This window comes from Argiope bruennichi, chromosome 10, assembly GCF_947563725.1.
Source record: "Argiope bruennichi chromosome 10, qqArgBrue1.1, whole genome shotgun sequence".
NCBI lineage: Eukaryota > Metazoa > Arthropoda > Arachnida > Araneae > Araneidae > Argiope > Argiope bruennichi.
In genome coordinates this window covers 64,660,556-64,682,073 of record NC_079160.1, presented here as the reverse complement: position 1 = coordinate 64,682,073, position 21,518 = coordinate 64,660,556, and the positions used below count along the sequence as shown (strand labels likewise).

Genomic DNA, 21,518 nt, shown 5'->3' with positions numbered 1-21,518 from the left:
TAAATTTAAAACAATCTGGCCAATATGAGCACGGTATCTAATACAACATACTTTCTGAATCGAAATCCAATCTTTCAACTTTGAAGCAGAAAATAAGAGTTCATCCCGATTGTTATATGTGAAGAAGGGGGTGCCAACTCAGGTGTCGTCCTCATCATCTAACCATGGTTCAAAATTACGAGGTACGTCCCAAAATAACCTTAGTGTTGCTTTAAAACGGGACGTTAATATAACTAAAGCTAAGAAACTAAAACCGATTATCATATTTGAGTAAAATGTTTATGACGGATAAAATTTCGATTCAATAAAAAAAATCGTAATTTTGAAAAAAAAAAAGAAAAGATTGTAGACTTTTTAATATCATTTAGATGAGTTTTCTCCCAAGAAAACAGTTTTTTTGGTGGTGTGTGTGTGTAAAGGAATAAATGTTCTTTAATTGAAAATTGATTTTATGCGTTATTACACAGAAAAAGCTCCGTATTGCAACAAATATTTGGCATTTTCATCTCTGGCAATTTTTTGTTTCATGTTTACATCTTTTATTTTTATTTTATTGCCTTTTGAGTGTTTATTATATATATAAATATTATCAATTTTCAATACATATTTTATCATGATGTGCATCATCTGGCTATAGCTCAGGCTTAAAAATAGTAACTAAAATGTAATATTGAATAACGGTAACATAAATATTTGACTACTATTAACAATGACATCCTAATTGCTGCTTTTTGGAATCTAATCCATTATGGCATCAAACTAATCCCTTAAGGCAATTAACTAAGCTTATTTAATTAAAAGAAACTAACAAGTATCAGATACATATATTCGCAATCTTATCCTTAGAAAAAAAAATTCCTAATGATTAAATGATTTCAATTATTTTTAAATATAAAAAACTACTACAATTTATTAGAAGCTCTTAAAATTAAAAAAAAGAAATATTTATCAATCTCTTTCTAGAAATTACATTCGCATATGCTTTCCTGAATTCTATCCAAGACTTTAACAGTTCGACAAACAGTAAATTTAGAGCAAATTATTCTTTTTTCTTTACAGAATATTACAATCTTTTCTTCAATGAAGAGTTTCTTTTTCCATCCATTTTATTCATTGAACTAATACTGCATTATCAAGAAAACGTAAGAATTGTTAAGAAAAAAACCCTTTACATAGCTACATTACATATTAATAACGTTTACCTTTCTTTTATTTTTTGTGACAAAAGCCAGAGGATAAAGCGACAATTTCGTTCGAACAAACTTAATAAGAGAATAAATTTTTATTTTTTTTTAAAAAAAAGGCGTTTTTAAATTATTATTTTTAAAATTAGTTAGAAAAAAGGAATTGAAAAGAAACTGAACTGAAAGAAAACGATATTAAATAAATAATTTTTTTTATTGTAATTATATGCAGCTTTTACTTTATTGCTTTTTTAAAAAAAATCTTTTAATTTTTTTTCCTTATATTAGTGAAAAGTGACACATAATATTGCACAAATTTGTTTTGGTTTAAACAATGTCAAAATAAATATTTTTGTGTTATACATAGTTACATTCTTTTATTTACTATGAAAAATAATCTCAGATAGAACATTTAAAACTAATTTAGGATTAAATTTGTTAATCTGAATCGGAATAGATTTTCAGGGAGATGTGTCTCAGGTTGAATTAACTATGTATTCTAGTGAACAATCCTTTAATAAAACATACTTATTTATACACCATTACAAATAATATTGATTAGTGTATAAATTTAAATAATTTAAATGTTACTATAAATCTTGGCACAATCAAAAATATTTTTTTCCTATTTCTTTTTATGTTTTTAGATATTTTCATTTACCTACAATCTTCTATTAGTATTTTGTTTTTTTAAAAGAGCTTAAAAAACACAAATGCAGACATTTTTTGAATTCAATTCATGATAAGTTAACTTTCTTCATTTAAATCCTCTTTAAATTTTTTTCCATTTAAATTATTAAATTAATGTGAGATTTTGAAAAAACCATTCAAAATTATTTCATATCACTATGAACTATGAAAACTGATTTTCGATATTAACATTTTTTATATTCAATTTCTTGTAACTTGGTTATTTTTTCTTAGCCTTTTTTCTTTCAAGAAGTGGGAATTAACTTTAGCAGCTGTGAATCTAAGAACTTAACCCTCAATTTTCTTTGCTCTCTTTGTAATGATTTAGACCGGAACATTGAGTCAGTGGTAATAACTATTGTGTACTGGCCACATATATCTTTTCGAAATATCATTGTGCCCACTAAATCTTGAGCATCCTCCCCCTGCACTTAATTCAAAACATATACACCTATTACATATACACCTATTATCATAAAAGTGCCCCCCCCAGGTGTTATATAGTGTCTATGAGATGAGACCATTTGTAGTATCACCTCATGTTAATCTTTAGACTTTAGAGTTAATGCATATATATATATATATATATACACTAAACCTTGTGGAGTCTACAAGCTTAGAGAATACAGAATTTACTGTCATTAGATTCATTCCTTACTCTTAATGCCACAACATTCATCTGGAAGATTTGGACAAGTAGCGTGAATTATGGAAGATGGCGTGCATTAAAAGACGATTGTCGAAGATTCTGCAAATCCTGCGCAGTTTCTGTGCTGTTAGAAGTTCTGATACTTGATTATTTTTAGTTCTCCTCTCCGATAAATCACTAAAAAAGTTCAAACTATCGCCAACCTAAGCCATCAATCATTATGCCATTTTGTACATGGGGCTTGGCATCTTACGATGAAACCTAGTGATCCATATTGGCAGAATCTGAAAATTGACAAATAAATTCGGGTGTGTAGCCATCTTTTGTAAATCTTGTCATCTTATGTGTAATAGAGCTTGGTATAATCTGAAAATCGCCAAGTAAACCCGCGGCTGCAAAATAACTAAGCGCAGAAATTCTCACTGCTATACAGCTATACATCTTATTATATTAAAACGACCTTCATCTGTCTGTATTATACTTACAAAGAATATTGACGGTAACGATATTAACTTTTCTTCACTTTCACTGCTAGTATTAATTGCAACGTGTCGGTTGGCATATATGATCATTTAATATTAAGAATCAATAATTGAACCAAATCTCAGAATTCTAATATATAAGGCACCAAAGAACCGTCGGTATGTCGTTTGGTATACTTTAAATTCATTGAGGCCAAATATCCTCCAGCTGGTGTGGTGTTGAAATTTGAAGACGGGCTGACAGCTCAGGTGTAGTCCTCGAAATCTGACTGCAACTAAAAATTTCAAAGTCCTTCCCAAAATAGCCCTAGTGTTCCTTTAAAACGGGACTTTAATAAAACTAAACTGATATTTAAGGATGTTAGTGAAAAAAAATGGATTGCAAAAATTTAAGCTTATAAACATGAAATATGTGAGTTAAGTAAAAGCATTTAAAATCAAACATATCAGTGATTATATTCATATATTCCATTTTCATTTCATACTTTTAAGGAAACAGACAGCAGTATAGTTTGGTTTTATAGCATTTTCACTAAGCACCATTAAGCGCATATTTTAGAAAACTAATGAAAGCGCCTTTCTTTAATAAAATTTTCTTTTTGACGAAATATATTGAACTTGCCTTTCAAAATAATTTAAACTAAGCTAAATAATTAAACTAAGCTTTAAACTGTCAGGACCATTTAATGCATTTATTGTTGTTATACGGAAAAAAATATAAATCAATAAAATAAAATAAAAACTTTTCCATAATCTTTTAACAAATTTGTTCAGTCTGTCTTTATTTAAAATGTCAGTTCAAAGGATGTGTTTTATTTATTATTATTTACTAGATGGTAAATTCTTCACTCATCAATTAAAATATTATGCTTAGAATTTGATTTTCGTTTTAATTTTAAAAGGCTTTATAGGCAAAATGAAGTAATTGCTTAGTAATGGAGCAGAATCCAGGTTTAGCCAACGTTGAGGAAAATGAATTTTTTAATTCCAACCAACAATAAAATTGAAAAAAGGAAGTAAAAGGCACAATGACTCTCCGAACTGATTTTTTCTATATGGCAAAATTTAATAGAAATTCGAATTGCCACAGATTTAAAATCTTAATTTTTTTTAATTCTATACCGACTGAAAAATTAAACTCGTAAAATAAAATCCATAAAAAATTGCAAGCAATAAAAAAAAAAAAAAAACCATGAAAATTTTTTTCAAAAAATATGGGAAGAAATATTAATTTTTAGAATACAAATATCAAGCTCAAAATCTGGCCATTAGCTTCAGAGGCATTTAAAGCAGTTTTAATCCACACCGTAATTGTTGACTTCCTCTCATTGATTTAAGTCAAACGGAGCGTAAAGATAACAATAATGCCAGATTAAATTGTGCCAATGTAAATACCAGTGAACGTGTCATTCACGATTTATCAGTAACGTTAAAGTAGCTGAAGATATTGAATCATATTTTAATATCAATTCCATGTGGAGGTTTCTCTGTTTACTTAGTTTAAATTATATCTGAAGTCCTTTCCTGTATCAATCTTGACGGTTTTGAACAATTAGATTCCAAATTTCGATTAAGAGGGTATTGGGAATTAGTTTTATAACAAGTAAATTGGAACTTCGAGATTCATCTGCTAATTGCTTTATGAATTAGGAATTTATTTTCAAGAATCAATTTATAACTGCAAAATTGTAAAAAAAAAAATAAGTTAATATAAAACAATTAATTTGTTTTTAAATAAAAATTACAATTTTAAGATTTAAAATCTGTGGCATTTAAATTTTTGTTAAATTTTACCATATTGCAAAAATCGGGTTGGAGACACATTATGCATTTTACTTCACTTTTTCAATTTTATTGTTGGTTGGAATTTAAAAATTCGTTTTCTTCAACGTTGGCTGAACCTGGCTTCTGCTCCATTACTAAGCAATTACTTCATTTTGCCTATAAAGCCTTTTAAAATTAAAACGAAATCAAATTCTAAGCATAATATTTTAATTGATGAGTGAAGAATTTATCATCTAGTAAATAATAATAAATAAAACACATCCTTTGAACTGACATTTTAAATAAAGACAGACTGAACAAATTTGTTAAAAGATTATGGAAAAGTTTTTATTTTATTTTATTTATTTATATTTTTTTCCGTATAACAACAATAAATGCATTAAATGGTCCTGACATTTTAATTAATGACATGCTGAATATCATTATAATCTAAAATAATTAAATCATTATAATCTAGATATAATCTAATTATAATCTAAATATTGTTATAATCTAAAATAATTAATTTAATTAATTTGTTTTTAAATGAAAAAAATGAAGTGATACTTCAGGGTCTGGCACTATAAAACATTTATAAATCCACAAGAGAATGAGGAATTAAAAGACTGAAATTGTTATTTTTTTTTTCCCTTTTTTGAAAAAGTTTTTGACATATTTGAATGAACTTAACTTACGCAGTCCAACAATAAACGGTTCCATCTACCCTCTTATTGGTCCTTATTATGCTTGTATTCTGTTGAAATTCCTTATTTTATTTTTTACTGGTACAGACAATATTCAAAGAAATGGCTTTACTTTAAGTTACATAACAAGTATAAGAAATAAAAATTATCAGAATTTTTGTAAATCTTACGGAACTAAGAACGAAAAAAAAAATATTATGTAAATGAACAATAACTTTTAAAAAATGAGAACGAAACAAATAAAACAAAAGGAACACATCCATATCTTTCGCATGAAAGCTTTTCAAATTTCATATTCTTGTTTCTGCAAGACTTTTTTACAGATTCACACAGAAATTTGCCCCATATGAGTACCTCATATGACTCGGAATGAGTCCTCGACAGGTTTTATGACATCATGAAATCTTTCATCCAGTTCTTTACTCATATCGCCAAATTTTCAGAAAATAGGCTTAAAGGAACTGGGAAAATATATATTCCTATTACACCCAAAGTTAAAAATTCTGTTCTTAAAAATGCCGGCGTCCTGGCATAGGAGAAGCGCATCTTCCCCGTCTTCTGGGCGTCCCGGGTTCGAGCATGGTTGTTCTTCCTGTTCTATCTGTGAGATATGTGAATGTGTCCTCCTGTAAAAAAGGAGTTGTGCAAGCGAATGAGTGATGCGTGAGAGCCAAGTCGTACTCTTGGCCCAAGTTGGCTCTACGATAAAAATAAGAGGCGCTCCCCCTTAGGCTTAAATCGGCTGTCTTTGAACAGCGGGTTTGTCCGTGGCAAGTGCCAAAAGAACAATAACATTCTTAAAACTTACTTGTTTTTTTCCTTCCATCATGTCATGGCCACTGAAAAATGCAAAATAAGATGAAGAAAGATGAGTCCTTCAATTCTAAGGAAGAACTTTTAGACTTATGCCTAGATTTAAAAAAACAAAAACATTATCGGTTATATTTAAACCCCAGTTGCAGAATGTCATACATATAAGCGTATTTACTGCATTACACAATAGCCTCTGTAAGTTAAAAATATATTTTACTAATATTTTCACCTCTTTAAATTGTGCCATAGCATTTTCAACTTACTTTAATATATATCACAGGCTTAATTTTAATGATAAATGCTCTCATATACCAATCCATATCAATATCATTAACATATAGATATAAATATATCAAATATCAAACGAAAAAGGCCGAGAAGTTTATGTGAATCTCTTCTGATGTGATTAATGTGCAATGGTCAAGCAATAGCTGTCAGCGGGGTGCCTCATATCCTCCGCATAAATGCTGAAATCCACTCATCTTTTTCTGTCAGCCAGGGGGAATAATATATCACCATCAATAACGGAATAATTCTGTCTATACCTCAAATCAAGTAATAAATAAATGTCACCATGTTAACGAATATATTCTGCTTTGTAATATGCAAACTGTACAGGGTAATTTTTAAAAAATATTTTCTGGGTTTGAAAAGTATATGAAAATATGTCATGGATTTAATCTAAATTTATTGAAAAAAGGTCAGAGGATGAAGATATAATCGTATCAATCTATATTAATCTGTCACATAAATGTGAATGTTTAATATTAAGTAGAAGAAGTTCTATAACTGATGGAAATTCATCGCATTCTCAGAAAAAATATATGTTTTTTTTTTGTAAAATTGAATCTGAAGCCAAGAACAAATCCCACTCGAAATTGTACAATTCAATATACGAACGGGTTAAAGTAAGAATACCATTATTCGGTTTTTAAAAAAAGTTTTGTGCGAACATACTAAGATACTCAATAAAATTTTAAATAGTAAGATCAACGGAAGTATGTTATCAGTTTTCAGACATTCTGCTCAATATTACGAGATACCATAATGAAGAACTGAAGAGTGCAAATAAAGAAAACTTAAAAAAAGTTTTTAAGACGTACTTTTATTAATGCAATAAGAAAATATTTTTGCCTGTATTACTCTTGCTTCCCTACTACTTTTTTAAAAAAATTCTTTGCCTGGCTTTATTTGCACCCAGCACTTATGCGTATCGAATGTTTGGAATTGCTACTATTTTGACAGCTATCAATATTTTAATTTCTTTTTTATTACAATTTTGATTTTAATTAAGATTCTTTTACTGGGTAACGCCAGTTTTGGCACAAACCTAATCATCATCAGAATTATCATGCGTATTTTTTTCAATTTATGTATTATTATTATAAATATTATAGAATCTTATAATTGGCATTTTTAGGAAATTCCCTGCCAGATGGAGCCACATGTATGAAATCAAAGTTTAATTAAATCTTTTTTCTAAGGATATCTAAGATTTCATGCAGATGGCGCCATCAAGTGGACAATTTGAGAATTATTAAGATGTTTATTATATATTTATAATAACCCTGATATGTTCAGTTAAAAATTACAATATAATAAGTACATAAAGACATTAAGCACGCCTTCATTTCTACAATCTAAAGCAACTCATAAAACTTTTTTTTTATCTAATTCAGACATCATTACAAAGAAATTAAGATACAATAAATATAAAAATAAAGTTATTCGTCAACAATATTTAAAAGGTAAAAAAATATCACCAATATAATTCTTTAACAATTTACTTAGAGAAATCTTATTTGCGATTTACGCTTTTCAGAATTTCATTTTTCATCTAGATTTCTAGTACAAAAGGACTTTTCCTTTTTAATATACCATTAAGTGCCTTTTTATTTCCATTTGCTGAATTTTTTTTATATCGCAGTTAAACATAAACATAGCAGGGAGTTACATCATTTAAAAATATAAATGTTTTAAATATGTTTCAAGAAAGGATATACCTTTGAAAGATAATCTCTGTCAAATCATCTTAACTAAAGCGGATTGATTTCATTGTAATGCGGAACTGGAAGAAAGGATTATAGAAGAAAATACATCTAGCAATTTCTAAGTTTATTTTGTCTTTTGTTTTTATTTTCTCATTTCAGCTCGAAGAGAATGAAAGAAACCATCTTTTAAAAAAAATCATTATGATAAAATCAAAGAATAGGTGTATTTAAACATTGAAATAATGATTATATTTTAGCATTTTTCTGAGTAATAAAAAGATTATATGATTATATTAACAACAGTATTCGAATAATTTATATTCCCTCAATAAGTCGTGTGTTCCGAGGATATATTTATAAAATCTTTAATGGGAGTTTATCTGCTGATATGAGGGGAGTGTCATAGAGGGCTTGAACTCAAGGGTTTTAACCTTCGGACATAACAAATGCATATACAATGAGATCCCTTAGTAAGTGGTTGAGCAAGATAAATATAGGGTTAACTTATTAGAGAACAATTAACTAATAAATTTATTGGAAGTACTGATATAAAAAGATTTGGTTGTCCTTTGAAAACAGTAAAATACAGCCTTCTCTTAAAATATGGAAGTATTTAAATAACTATATATTTAGAGTTCTTTTTTTTCTCGAGATAATCGCGCTAAAGTGAAGATGGAGTCAAACGTGGTTCCTTAAGTCTAATTCAAAACATCAAAATCTTAGCTCATACTTATAAATAAAAGCCTAGTAAAATTTAAGGCTTTTCACTGAAGTAATTTTAAAAAAAATTGGGAAAACTTTATATAAAACCAAATTACATTAGAAAAAAAGCAAATTCCTCCTCTACCAAGTACATGTCCACTGATTAAAATAGCGTTATAGGACAAGAATCAATTCATCAATCCAACAATTTACGAAGTGAGGCAACTATGTATTGATATACAAGACGGCGATTTTAAGTTTTTGCGCCAGTAAATATTATGCTTATAACTTATGCTGTTAGTTTACATGCTTTAAATATAATTTTCATATTACTGGATGTAACTAGATCGTTTCTTTTATTGTGGTTTACTCGACAGCTAAAGAATGTAGAAATATTTATCTTCTGAAATTGAGTATTATCTGTATTTTCTCTTTGTTAAAATAATTCTCATTTGCAGTCATTGTCTTTCCAAAATATAATTTATGTATTCTTCTTGGGTGCTGCTAATATATTTTGATATGATTAATTTCATTATGATAATCTCCCTTGCAGAACTAATCAGAAGGATTTGTAACTTACCTTGTGGATAATTTCAATTCCATATTCTAATGTACAAGTATGGTAGAAGAACTTGCCTAAACTGAATTATGATAACTTCAAAATGGAAGAAAGACATCACATACTTTATTTTCGAATTATTTAAAAAAAGGCTGCATGCAACTTCCTATTTCTTCTCCAAAATTTAAAATTTCCCAGTTCAAAAATTCCACTGCTTAATGCTTTTTTCTTTTCTCCTTTTCGATAAAGGCATAGTTCTTTCTTTTTATTACAAACATTGTTTTCTGACTAGTGTGAATTGGATTATTGACATCGTTTGACCCAAATACATCTTCCATTTATCACTGGAGGTACACAGTCTTTTTTTATTTTATTCTCTTCTGTTCTGTCTTCATATTATTTCAGGCATAAATTTACTTCTGTTTTCTAAATTGGATCATATTCATCTTTTTTTTTTCTCTAAATGGATTTATAAATCATTTTTATTTGTAAGTGTTTGATATTTCTTTTTACTTGCACCTTTTGAATGAGATTTATAAATTACTGCATTTTTTAGCCATGCATTCGTAAATTTTGAATGTATTATGTATTTATAATTTTTATTTATTATTAATATCATTTGCATAAATGTTTATTTATTTATTATTTCTTTATTATTTGAACAGGGTGGTTAAATTTAAGGTAGCCGACTACGTTCGAAGCAATATTTTTGAAAAATTGGATTTTTTTAAAACTATTTATGGTTTTTAGATGTATTGTCAATTATAAACACTATATATACAAAAAATTATTTGGAAATTTAATATATTTTGAAAAATAGGAAAATTTGTAGTAAATTTTAATGAAATTCAACCTAAACGGTTAACACTCTACACAAAATTGTAATGCAGCAATCCTATTTTTCTTTGTACACAAATTATAGAATATAATGATGAATGAAATGAACCAAAATCTAAGAAACATTTTGAGATTCAAAGAAATTATGGGTAAAAACGTGCGTATATTTACATTTTTTCCATAAATTTGCAACTTAATTTTTCTAAAAACACCTATAAATGAAAAAGTATTTCCCCAACAATAAAACTTTTGGTTCATTTCATTACCCATATTATTTAAAACACACGCTGAAATTTTTATGTAAATACCTCTATTAGTTTTTGAGATATCATGTTAACGGTGGATAATTTTTATAAAAATTGAAGTTTGAGAAAATTGAAGAAATATTTTAGCTAAAAAATTGTTTAAAATTCTCCTGGATGATATGTCAGACCTTCCTTTTCCTAGAAAATACTATTTTGGAAAGAGGAAAGCCTGAACTACAAGAAATAATAAAAGAAGAATTCGCCAATGTGGTCGAAAACCAGTGTTTTTAACGTAGTCGGATACCTTAAACTGACGGGACTCAGTGACTCGTAGTTACATTTCTATTGAACAAATTCGTATGAAATTTCATATACTTGTTACTTCAACTACGAGGCCAAATTCTCCGTCGAAAAACAAATGGTCTGAAATTTTTCCAATTGTTGGCAATAAATATGAACCGAAATTTTTCCAATTGATGCTTTAAACTATATACTAATGTGTAACTCATTGAATTTCGCTATGAATTTCGCATTACGTGTATACCAACAAATAAAAAATTAAAGAAAGGGGCCATGACCGTAAATGAGGTTAAATATATGATAAGTAAGTTTGAAGAACGCGGTTCTCTGGATGTTGCGCTGCGAGAAGAGTGCTAAGTTCAACGGTACAATAGTTGAAGCTTCTATAAGATCTTCAAATGCTATGCCTGTAATGCCTGCTTAATAGCACGAGTACTGGATTCCATAGGCAACTATGTGCACGAATTTAGACAAAATTCAGAAGTTGAACCCTTAAAAGTTTCATTTTGTTCAATTATTGAAATCGCAAGGTTGTCCGGCATGCCTTCATTTTCCGATGCGAAGATGCAAGAGGATGACTATTGATAATTACATACCTTATGAACAGACTATGCTCATTTCCACTTAGATGGTGGTGTAAACACGCAGAATAACGTGTTAGTACTAATCAAATAATTACATATTCTGAAATTGTATAAGTGAAAGAAATTTCTTTAATATATTTGAGAGGGTATCATAAATATGAATATGAGATCCCTAAAAAAATAAAAGGATTCTTTGGTTCTTCTCATTTTCAAAGTATACCTGAATGAGATATCGAATCAAAATCCAAAAAAATAGCATATTGGATAATCATATTTTACAATTTTTATAAATAGTTAAAACATTTTTCATGTTTAGTTAGACATGTTATATATCATGATGAAGTACCAAAGATGATATTTTATAAATATTTGCAAGCACATTTTGACCACGAATTTTGATATTCATGACTCTCCGTAATCAAGAAAAACAGTGAGTCCTCTTGATAGGGTTATATATGTAGAAATGGAAGAATCTTTGTGATATTATCCAAAAATAAATGTTTAAGCTACATAAAACTTTATCAAATATTAAATAACATTTCTGCATAATTAAGTGTTACAGATAAATATTTTCCCCTCCATATCTAGTTCCTACATATTAGGAAGAAAGAGTAACAACTATTTTTGTTTGATGATAATGGATGGTAACCGAATGATCTTGGCGACCATTTGATGATGATGGTAGCCAAAAATGAAGTTTCTAGAATATCTGAGGTTTATGGTAATAACACAATTAGTAACCAAAATTTGTAGATTCGAAAATCCGATACCATCTCTCAGATACTGTTAAAAAGATGCTAGCGTATATTTTCTTTTAATTAGATGTACGGGTAAATGTATCATTTGAAATGTCTTCGGGCCTTTTTTTATTTTTGTATCCCTTAAGCAAATAGAGCATTCTCTAGAGCCCTCTAAACATACCAATTCAATTTGAGCAACTTTACATTTATTCTGAAGTCACTTATATTTTTTCTGCATACTAACAAATGCTAATATATTTTCAGGTTTTCTTTATTTCAATCTATTAATAATAATATAAGTACAGAAATAAATTCACAAAGACACATTAAGCAAGACAGATCACTACAAAAGTATTTTGTACCTGTGTAATGGTTTTAGTATTAAAATAAATTTTGTCTCAATCCTTTCCATTCTGATGCTTTCCCTGCTGAAATCCTGCCTACAATTTTCTTCGCTTTACCAAAATCAATCCATTTCACTCTTTCAGGCATTTATAGTTCAAGAATTGATACTTACAATAAACGTACTGTGAAGTATTTAGATTTTCAAAGCTACTCTGATTTCCCAGAATACTTGTTTATATATGATGTGCATGAAAGTTAAGTAGATAGGCTCTCCTTGCAATGAGCCTTTATAAAAATTAAAAATAATTAAGAAAAAGTTTCTGTTTTATTTAGTAAAGATTTAAGCCCCTTGTAGAAAATCTCTGAAGATCATTTTTAACGTCATACCTGAAGTCATACTCCTCAGTTTCAAATGTTTCTAGCCACATCAGTGATAAAATGTATCCCACACAATGTTTTTCGATATCCACTTGACATCTATATATACAGAATCTTTGGTAGAATCTAATCTGAAATGATGCCAGTATATAAATATTAGTTTCAAGTAAATTCAACAGCCTGAAAAATATTTATCTATATATATCTTCGATTTTACATTTTTTCTTCAAAAGTAGTTTGCTGCTGACAAATTTAAAAATATCGCATTCTTATTTTCTTCTCATTATACTTCCAAATTTTTTATATAAAAAAGTGGATATATTCCTTACAAAAAGCGGTTTTCAGAAAATTTTCGTATCTGCGCCTCAATCGTCTATCATATGCATTGACTATAACATTTTTATCTATCCAGTGTTCAGTGAGGATTTTCGATAAGCTTATTTATATATGATAATTCCATATTTTACATAGGATATATTCCTCCCAGAAAGAAATGCGCTATATATATATATATATATAATTCTGGCTTTATATGATTGGCCATGGGGGAATTGTGGAATTTCTAGGTTTATATCAGCAAAACGTGGGATTTCTAGGTTCACAACGGCCTAATGTGGACTTTTTAGCAATCTTTTTAAGAGATTAGATTGTAAATTAAAAGATTAACAATATAAGGAGAAAGTGACCCTTTGAATTATATTAACAAATCTTTTTGAAGGAAAAAAAAGCGTACTGATGGAATTTTAGCATAAATAAATAAATAAAAGGTTATTCTCTAATGCGAAGAAATCAAACTTCAAAGCTTTTCAATGACAGAAAACTCAAGTTAAAAACCACTAAAACCAGCAAAAGTGGTCCCCAAAAACTTTCTTGTATTCTTTCAAATAAATTCAAAGAATATGCTCTTGAATGGCATTGGCATACAATAATTATGAAATATTAATCTTTGGCTTGAAGTTTGCATTTTTATTGAATCAATGGTATGATCCTGGCGGAGATTTTTGGGGAGTAATTCTTGGCATGAAGATAGTAATAACACAAAATGGAATTAGTGTTTTAGACATATTTTTCCCGAGCAATTTTTAAAAAATCACACAAAATAACGCTTGTAGTTACAAAATCTCATGTCAAGTGTGAAATGTTTAAATCATTCCGTTTTTAAGTTATCGTATTTACATGTTTCTGAAAATAAAGACTGACAGAATGATCAATCCTTTGTTGAACTGTGCTCAAACTTTGATAGGTGTCCAAACTTATAAATGTTAAATCTGTGCGTTGAATTTTATCTCCAATCTTTCTAGTTTTGTAGTTATCATGTTAAAGTGTATTCGTACAACCATATAGACATTCTTCCTATAAAAGGAATTTGTTCAAAATTCGATAGTAATCTAAACGTTTAGTACAACTACCGTATAACAAATTTCATCCATCTAGTTCAAGGATTTTTAATTATCTCTGTGACACATGGGTTCCAAAATTATTTTTTCGAACTCAAGGATAACTGAAACGTAGATATTCGTCAAGATCCCGAGTTCGAATTTTTGACGATTACAATACTTTATCTATACGTCACATACAAGAAAGTAAAAATACTTCTGGTATTCTAATTTGAAGATTTAATTAATAATTTTAAAGTATTAAATTCGAAAGCAAAATTAGATCAAGCAGTTAACGAGTTTTCTGGTATAGCTTTTAAAGTAATATCAAAAAGTGCTATCTAACAAATTCAACTCAAACTAAATTAAAAATTCTATGCAACAAAAACAAAAGAAAAAATTACTGAAGAAAATAACTTTCACATTCTCAAAAGTGCATTAGTGATAAATGTCTTTAAATAGCAAAATAAACTTGATATCTCTAAGGAAACAATAGTTATAAACTAAGTTTGAATTCATTTTAAAAAGGTTTAAAATTAGGAAAATAGCAATTTTATACATATAAAAATAATTCTTTAAATTTTAATATAGTATAAAAGTAATTGTTTATGCAGCGATGTTTTAGAAGTTATGACGGAAAAATGTAAAATCTTTCAATACCTCATTTCACAACTTTTAGAGAATCGCAGGAGCTTTCTAACTGTATAAGAAAGTATGCTATGGATTATGTGTATCAAATTCTGTTTTAATCCAAATAGGAACTGCTAATGTATGATATACAAACATACAATCAAACAAACACATTGAAAATTATTTGTAGGTAGATAGATTTAATTAGATAGTTCTATGTTTCCTCTTTTTCTTTTAAATTCAGTATTTTTTTTTATTTTTTTTTGAAACGCAAATAATTCTATGATTTATATTTTCGTCATTAAATATCGTTCGCAACAAAAGTAAAGAATGAAGTTGTACTAAAAAATAATCAAAGATAAATAAAAGTTGTGATAAGTATTTAAGAAATAATATAAAAATAGAAATCTATACATTTATACATCTGAAGCATAAAATATCCGAACTCTGTTGTACCCTCCAAAAAGGATGATACATATATATTTCATGAATACAACTTTTGTTGAATATCAACATACGCGGCTTATTTAGATAATAAGAAAAGAAATATTATATCGCATTCACAACACATTTTCAGCATTCAATTTTGTAGAAACGGAATTAGATATCGAAAAATGTACCAATTTTATTCAATTTCATCGAATCAAAGACGCCCGGAAAAATGAAATTCGAAATACTGATGGAGAAAAGGATCAAGTTACAAATATAACCGAGCGAAAAGTAATTTTGATACCGGAATAAAGGCATTTTATGTTAAAATTTTAGTAATGCTGCATCTTATCTCCTTTTTACCCATTTTATGCATCAAATGCAAATAGTGAAATGATACATTTCTAATAAATAGCATTTTTATTTATTTTCTGTATCAAACATCGAACGCTTACAGGCGCAAAACAACAAACGCAATATATTATGCATTCTTTCTATCTCTACTAATAATAAAGGAGGGAAATTCTGCCTGTGTGTTGGTTTTCTGCAACCGAGGCATTTTGGTCAAGAATTACAAAAACTGCATGTTTTAATAAAGATATTCTTTGAGAGAAGAAAATTCGCCATAGAACAATTTAAAATAAAGATTAGGGTAATGAAAAATGATGCTTGATTTTGCATTCTTACAAAATATTGTAAGAATGCAAATCAAGAAATTTTGCATGAACTAATTTTTTCACCAATTTAAATTCTATAAAAAATATTTTTATGTGATTTCATGCGAGTCCATTAAAAAGATCCATGTACACACAATAAAAAGCACATGCCAATCGTATTCTTAAAGTTATTAGAATTATGATGATTAAATATTTGTTACAATCATTTACTTAAAAATTTCTTGTTAAGAGAGATTTGAGAATGAATTTTTTTATAATATTGAATTGAAATTAATCATTTTTCCCGTGAATCAGTAGACTGCAAAAGATGATTGGTAGGTAACATTAATAAATGAGGCACAAATACATTCGAAATTCGTACTAAAGCATCTGGTAACGTTATCGCCACATATTTCTTGATTTCAAGTACCAATTACGGTAATAAAATAACAGATTTAAATTTCAGTTTATATCGAAGTCACTAATTAAAGATTTGATCTCTTCAATGCTGAAATAGGCGCAGTATTTTCTGCACAAAATATTTCAGGATGTTCTCAGAATCCGCTATCAATCTACATCTATATCTGTCTATCTCTATATAAATCATAACATATATGATGAAATTGGAAAGTTCTTCAATAGTTAACAAACAGAGTGCCAGGAAACGATAAATTAAATTCAAAACTCGACAATCCGTTTCAGAAGCAATGGTCTAATGGTAATGTCTCCGTTTCGTCAATGTCGAATCACTTGTTCAATATTCAATTTCTTAAAGATTCATCATGAAAGCTTAACTGATATATAAGAAAAGGACAGATTCATATACATTGGAATCAAACATCATCAATCGGAGAGTAAATAAACTCTGAGAGAGTGGTATATCGTCAGGTTTCATCTTTGATATCTGTCCATACCATACAAAAAAAATCTATCATATAACAAAAATCATACAGATTAAATCACGCATATTTAACAAATATTTCTAAAAAATATTTGCAAATTTTTCTAACAACCATAAACGAATTAGAAACACTCTGAAGTATAATATAATCGTTAACACACATAACAACTTTATGTTTATTGTGTATTTTAAAGCTCTACTGTAAAATAAAATAGTTTTTTTCCCATGAAAAGAAATCTTTCATTTGTTCACTATGTTAGTCCATTTACAAGAAACACATTACTTTGTTAGACAGCTGCAATATTTTCAACTGCAGAAGATTTATGGATTAAAACTGGCACTTCTAAAGCTTTGAAGATATAGTTACAGAACACATCCAAGTCCCTTTATTTGTTAAAATGGTTTTAAAATGTTTGCCATGGGGACATATTTCATCCATCATAAGAATCTGCTACCTTTCCAATCGATTTAAAACCTGGCATGCGGATGCTTTCTTATTCGAAAAAGCACTGTGTGGTACAAAGAAGTAGAAAACTAATGGTCTCTGAAATTATCCCACGGAATTCTTCCGGAAGAAAATAATAGGAAGATAAATAGTTATCTTGGAATCTTTATGGCCATATCTTTGGAAGGAAGTGTAATATATAAATAAATAAACATACTTCTTTGGGAAAAGGATTCACTAAGCCGATAAAACGTTAGATATGGTGTTGAGTAAAGAAAAAGATCTGAAAAAAGGCTTAGAAAAGTTACTGGAAAAAGGAAAAATCCCTATGGTGCTCTTACAAAAAGAGAACAATTAATCCTCGTTAGCTGTACCGTTTTTATCCAGTATTATATGCTATAAATGTTAAGAATAGTTATAAATATTAAAAATAAGAATGTTTAGTTAAATATCATTGATTTTAAAGAATATTCTATTCATTTAATTAAATAGAAAAAGCAAAAAATCACTGTGAAGCAAATTAATTTTTAAAAAAATCCCAAATCTATTATTTTTTATTAAATACTACAATAGTAAAAATAGGAAAGCATTATTACTAATTGTTCCCTCTATTTTATAATACACAATTTTTGTTTTAGTTATGAATAATTCTTTTTATTTTATAAGAAATTTAATGAAATTGATAACAATGTAGATGCTTTATAAAGGAAAAAAAAATGCCTACTAAAATTCGATTGCGTATCTTTTTTTTTAAACAAAAAATACATTTGTAATTTTGAAATTCTTCTTTTAATCTCTCTCTTTTTTATATGATAAAGAAATATATATAAAGAAGAAAAAGTAATAATACGTAACTATTCTGTAAAAAATAGTAATGTCGATATAATAGATTGCTGTTGGATTATTTATTTAATTATATATAACAATAAATATAAATATAGAAATTTATTTATATAAAAATATATATACAGTTCTGGCTTGAGCGATTAAATGATGACTAAACTCTTAATTACAAATTGTGATTTTTATTTTGATTCCATCGCTTTTGGAAGCATCCATAGAGTTGGATTTTACGAGAGCAATAATATGATTTAATTGATCTGTATGAATCAGTGAATCTAAATACATATCCATAAAAGAATCTCCTACCTTCCATAAATAAATAAATAGTTTATAATACAGAATATCATTTGGAATAGTAGATTCTCTACAAATTTTATACTAAGCTATATGTCAAATGTATTCGGTGTTGATTTATATTGGAATTATAGATATTATTATATACTTCGAAACAATATTATAGCCAATTAAAAGTATTTTATAAATGTTATAATCATTTCTTTTATATATTTTAGCTTTGATTTTATCAATGAAATATTCTCTATAAAATGTTTTGCCAAAGAACTACAGCTGTCATGTTTTGTAGAATTTAAAAATGAAAAGTATTTTCTATCAAGCTATTTGATTATTTTACTAAAAGCTTAAATCCTAGCCTTTTATTATAGTATCCTTAATTTTTTCAGGTGTATGTTTATGGGTTTGTCGCAAATAAGAATAAGATAAATAATATCTACTTTCGAAAGGTAAGTAAAAAAATGAACTTTTAAAATTTACCGTTACCAAAAAATGTACCATTTTTCCTTAAATAATGCATTAAAGGCTAATTATTTATTCTTAAATAAATACATCGTTACTAATAATTGTTCAAATTAAAAAAAAAAAAAAAAAAAAAAAAAAAAAAAAAAAAAAACAAGAAAGAAACTGAATTTTTCTCAACCATTTGCAAAACGTGTTTCTATTTTTTCACATCTGATAAGAAAATGCAGCCTGATGTTCATATTAAATTAAAAAAAAAATATTTGTTTTGAAAAATTCTCTATTTTTTTGCTTTTAAAACTTGGGGGGGGGGGAACCAACATAGATGATACTGGTTTCTAAGAGACGATATCTAAAAAACAGTATTAAAGAGAATTGGTTTGTTTACACATAACAATTAATTAATCAAATGGTCACAATTTCGTGACCATCTGATTAACTAATTTAGGATCTAAAGTTTAATTTTTCATGCAATCCATTTTAGAACTGTGGTGCCAGTAATAAGTACAGGATTTTAAAAGCAGCAGAGATTTTAAATATAAGTCAATGAATGATATGTATTAAAACTTCAAGTCTTTTGCCTTTACATTCTTCATGCTCATCTTCTAATGTGGGTTATTATTACGGTGTCCCAAAAGTTTCTTTCTCATCGCGCTATAAATGACCTTATTTGGCTCTACTTGTGCAAACATGCAGGCTTATCTGTTAGCCGTTTATGTCATCGGTTTCAGTTGTACTAGAATTCTACTATACCACAAAAAAGTTCTTTTGTCCATTTGGTGGGATTTGGAAGCCGTAATTTCCTATGAGCTCCTTCTTCAAGGTGAAACAATAAATTCTAAGAAATTTTGTCATCAACTGGATCAATTAAAAGCTGCCATAGCACACACACACACACACACACACACACACACAAAACAAACCCGGCCAGAATTAATGAACCGACGAGGTGTTGTTTTTCATCATAACAACGCGACACCACATATTACATTAGTCGTAAAAGAGAAGCTCTTACAGTTTGTTTAGGATGTTTTACCGCATCCTGCATACTCTCCAGATTTCGCCCCATTTGATTATTATTTGTTTCTGTCCTTTAAATATTCTCTTCGCGATAAGTGCTTTAAATCCATCAGCGAAATAAAAGCTCACCTCAAGGATTATTTCTTGCCCAAAACTCAACAATTTTGGAAAGACGGCATAATGAGGCTTCCTGAAAGATTAAAGAAAGTAATAGAGCAAAAGGATTCCTATATAACAAAATAAATAATACCTTAAACAGTAAATATTGTCTATTCATTTCATACTAGAAATAAGAAAGTAACTTTTGGGATACTCTAATATATGTAAGAAACAAATCATGGTATACTATCTCCCGGCTGTAACAAATTTAATTTCTAAGAATAACGATAGCCATGCCACATTTTGTTGTATACTTACAATTTCATTTATAGCATTTTTAAAAAATAGGTGATAAATTTTGCTAGGAGTGATTCTTTTCCTATTAGCTTAAAATGCCAATAACATTGTTACCATCCAAACCTGACATGATGTTGTCCAGAATTTGAAGTATTGAACAGCAGCTTGAAATTATTGTATAATATTTTAAATTAATAGGATGCGTGTTATCGATTTTAAACAAGTCTCAAAAACCTAAAGTATCGCTGAATGTGAATATAACTGCGGATCTATGGGCAGGAAATAACCCCTAATAGTGTAATCTACATTATTTTATGCTCTTGTTATCTGATATTACATAATTTATTTATATTTATTTATAATTTATAACAGATATTGAAGAACTTTTATATCAAAAATAATTTTCCGGTAATATTTTATGTGATTTTGGATGTTACTGGATCATTATTTTGTTCTAGATTCGGAGTTATTTGCAGATGAACTACTGCTTCACTTTCAATGTGCCTATGGCAAAATCTATTACTTTATTTCAGTCATTTTTTAAAAACCTTGCTATTTGAAACCTTGAATACCTAAACTATGTCAGTTAGTACCAAATTTTACATCATCTTAGTTCAGCGTTGGTAATTAGCTGAAGAAAGAAGTAAAAACATTAAAGCACCCAATTAGAGCGAAAATTTATAGCTTCCTGTTTCCGTTTTAATGAGAATCTGTTCAGATAATTGATGTAATAGCGCCTATGGATACAAAAATACTCCATTTGTGGAGCTACTGCTTTAAATTAAAAATAATTGTAGTTCATATATTAGGAAGTCTGAAGAAAGCTTATATTCCTCAGAATTTAGGAGTAAAAGGGTTAGTGCCTAAGAGAGAAATAAAAATTATCTACATAAATCAAACTTCTGATAGCATAATTTGGAAAAAATTTGCACATTAAAGATTTTGAGAATAAATAAACATATTTTTAATAATTCATTCAAAGTTTTTTTTTCTTAATATTTTATTCATTTCGAATTTAGAATGAAAATTAACTTTTAGATATCGGGAGAGTTGATATCTCAATATTCCCTTGAAAACTGGATTTCGTTAGAAAGAAAGAACA

General features: G+C 28.1%; 1 protein-coding gene across 2 annotated transcripts in view; it reads left to right on the top strand.

The window, feature by feature from the left end:
* The window catches only part of LOC129988895 (uncharacterized), a 136,431-nt gene that overhangs the window by 57,665 nt on the left and 57,248 nt on the right, over positions 1–21,518 (top strand). The window contains exon 2 of one of the 2 annotated variants that reach the window (XM_056097180.1): positions 18,928–18,987. The exons of the other annotated variant lie outside the window; for it this stretch is intronic. The gene's annotated coding sequence lies outside the window, so the exon portion shown is untranslated. The remainder of the gene's footprint in view (positions 1–18,927; positions 18,988–21,518) is intronic. 2 annotated transcript variants of the gene reach the window in all.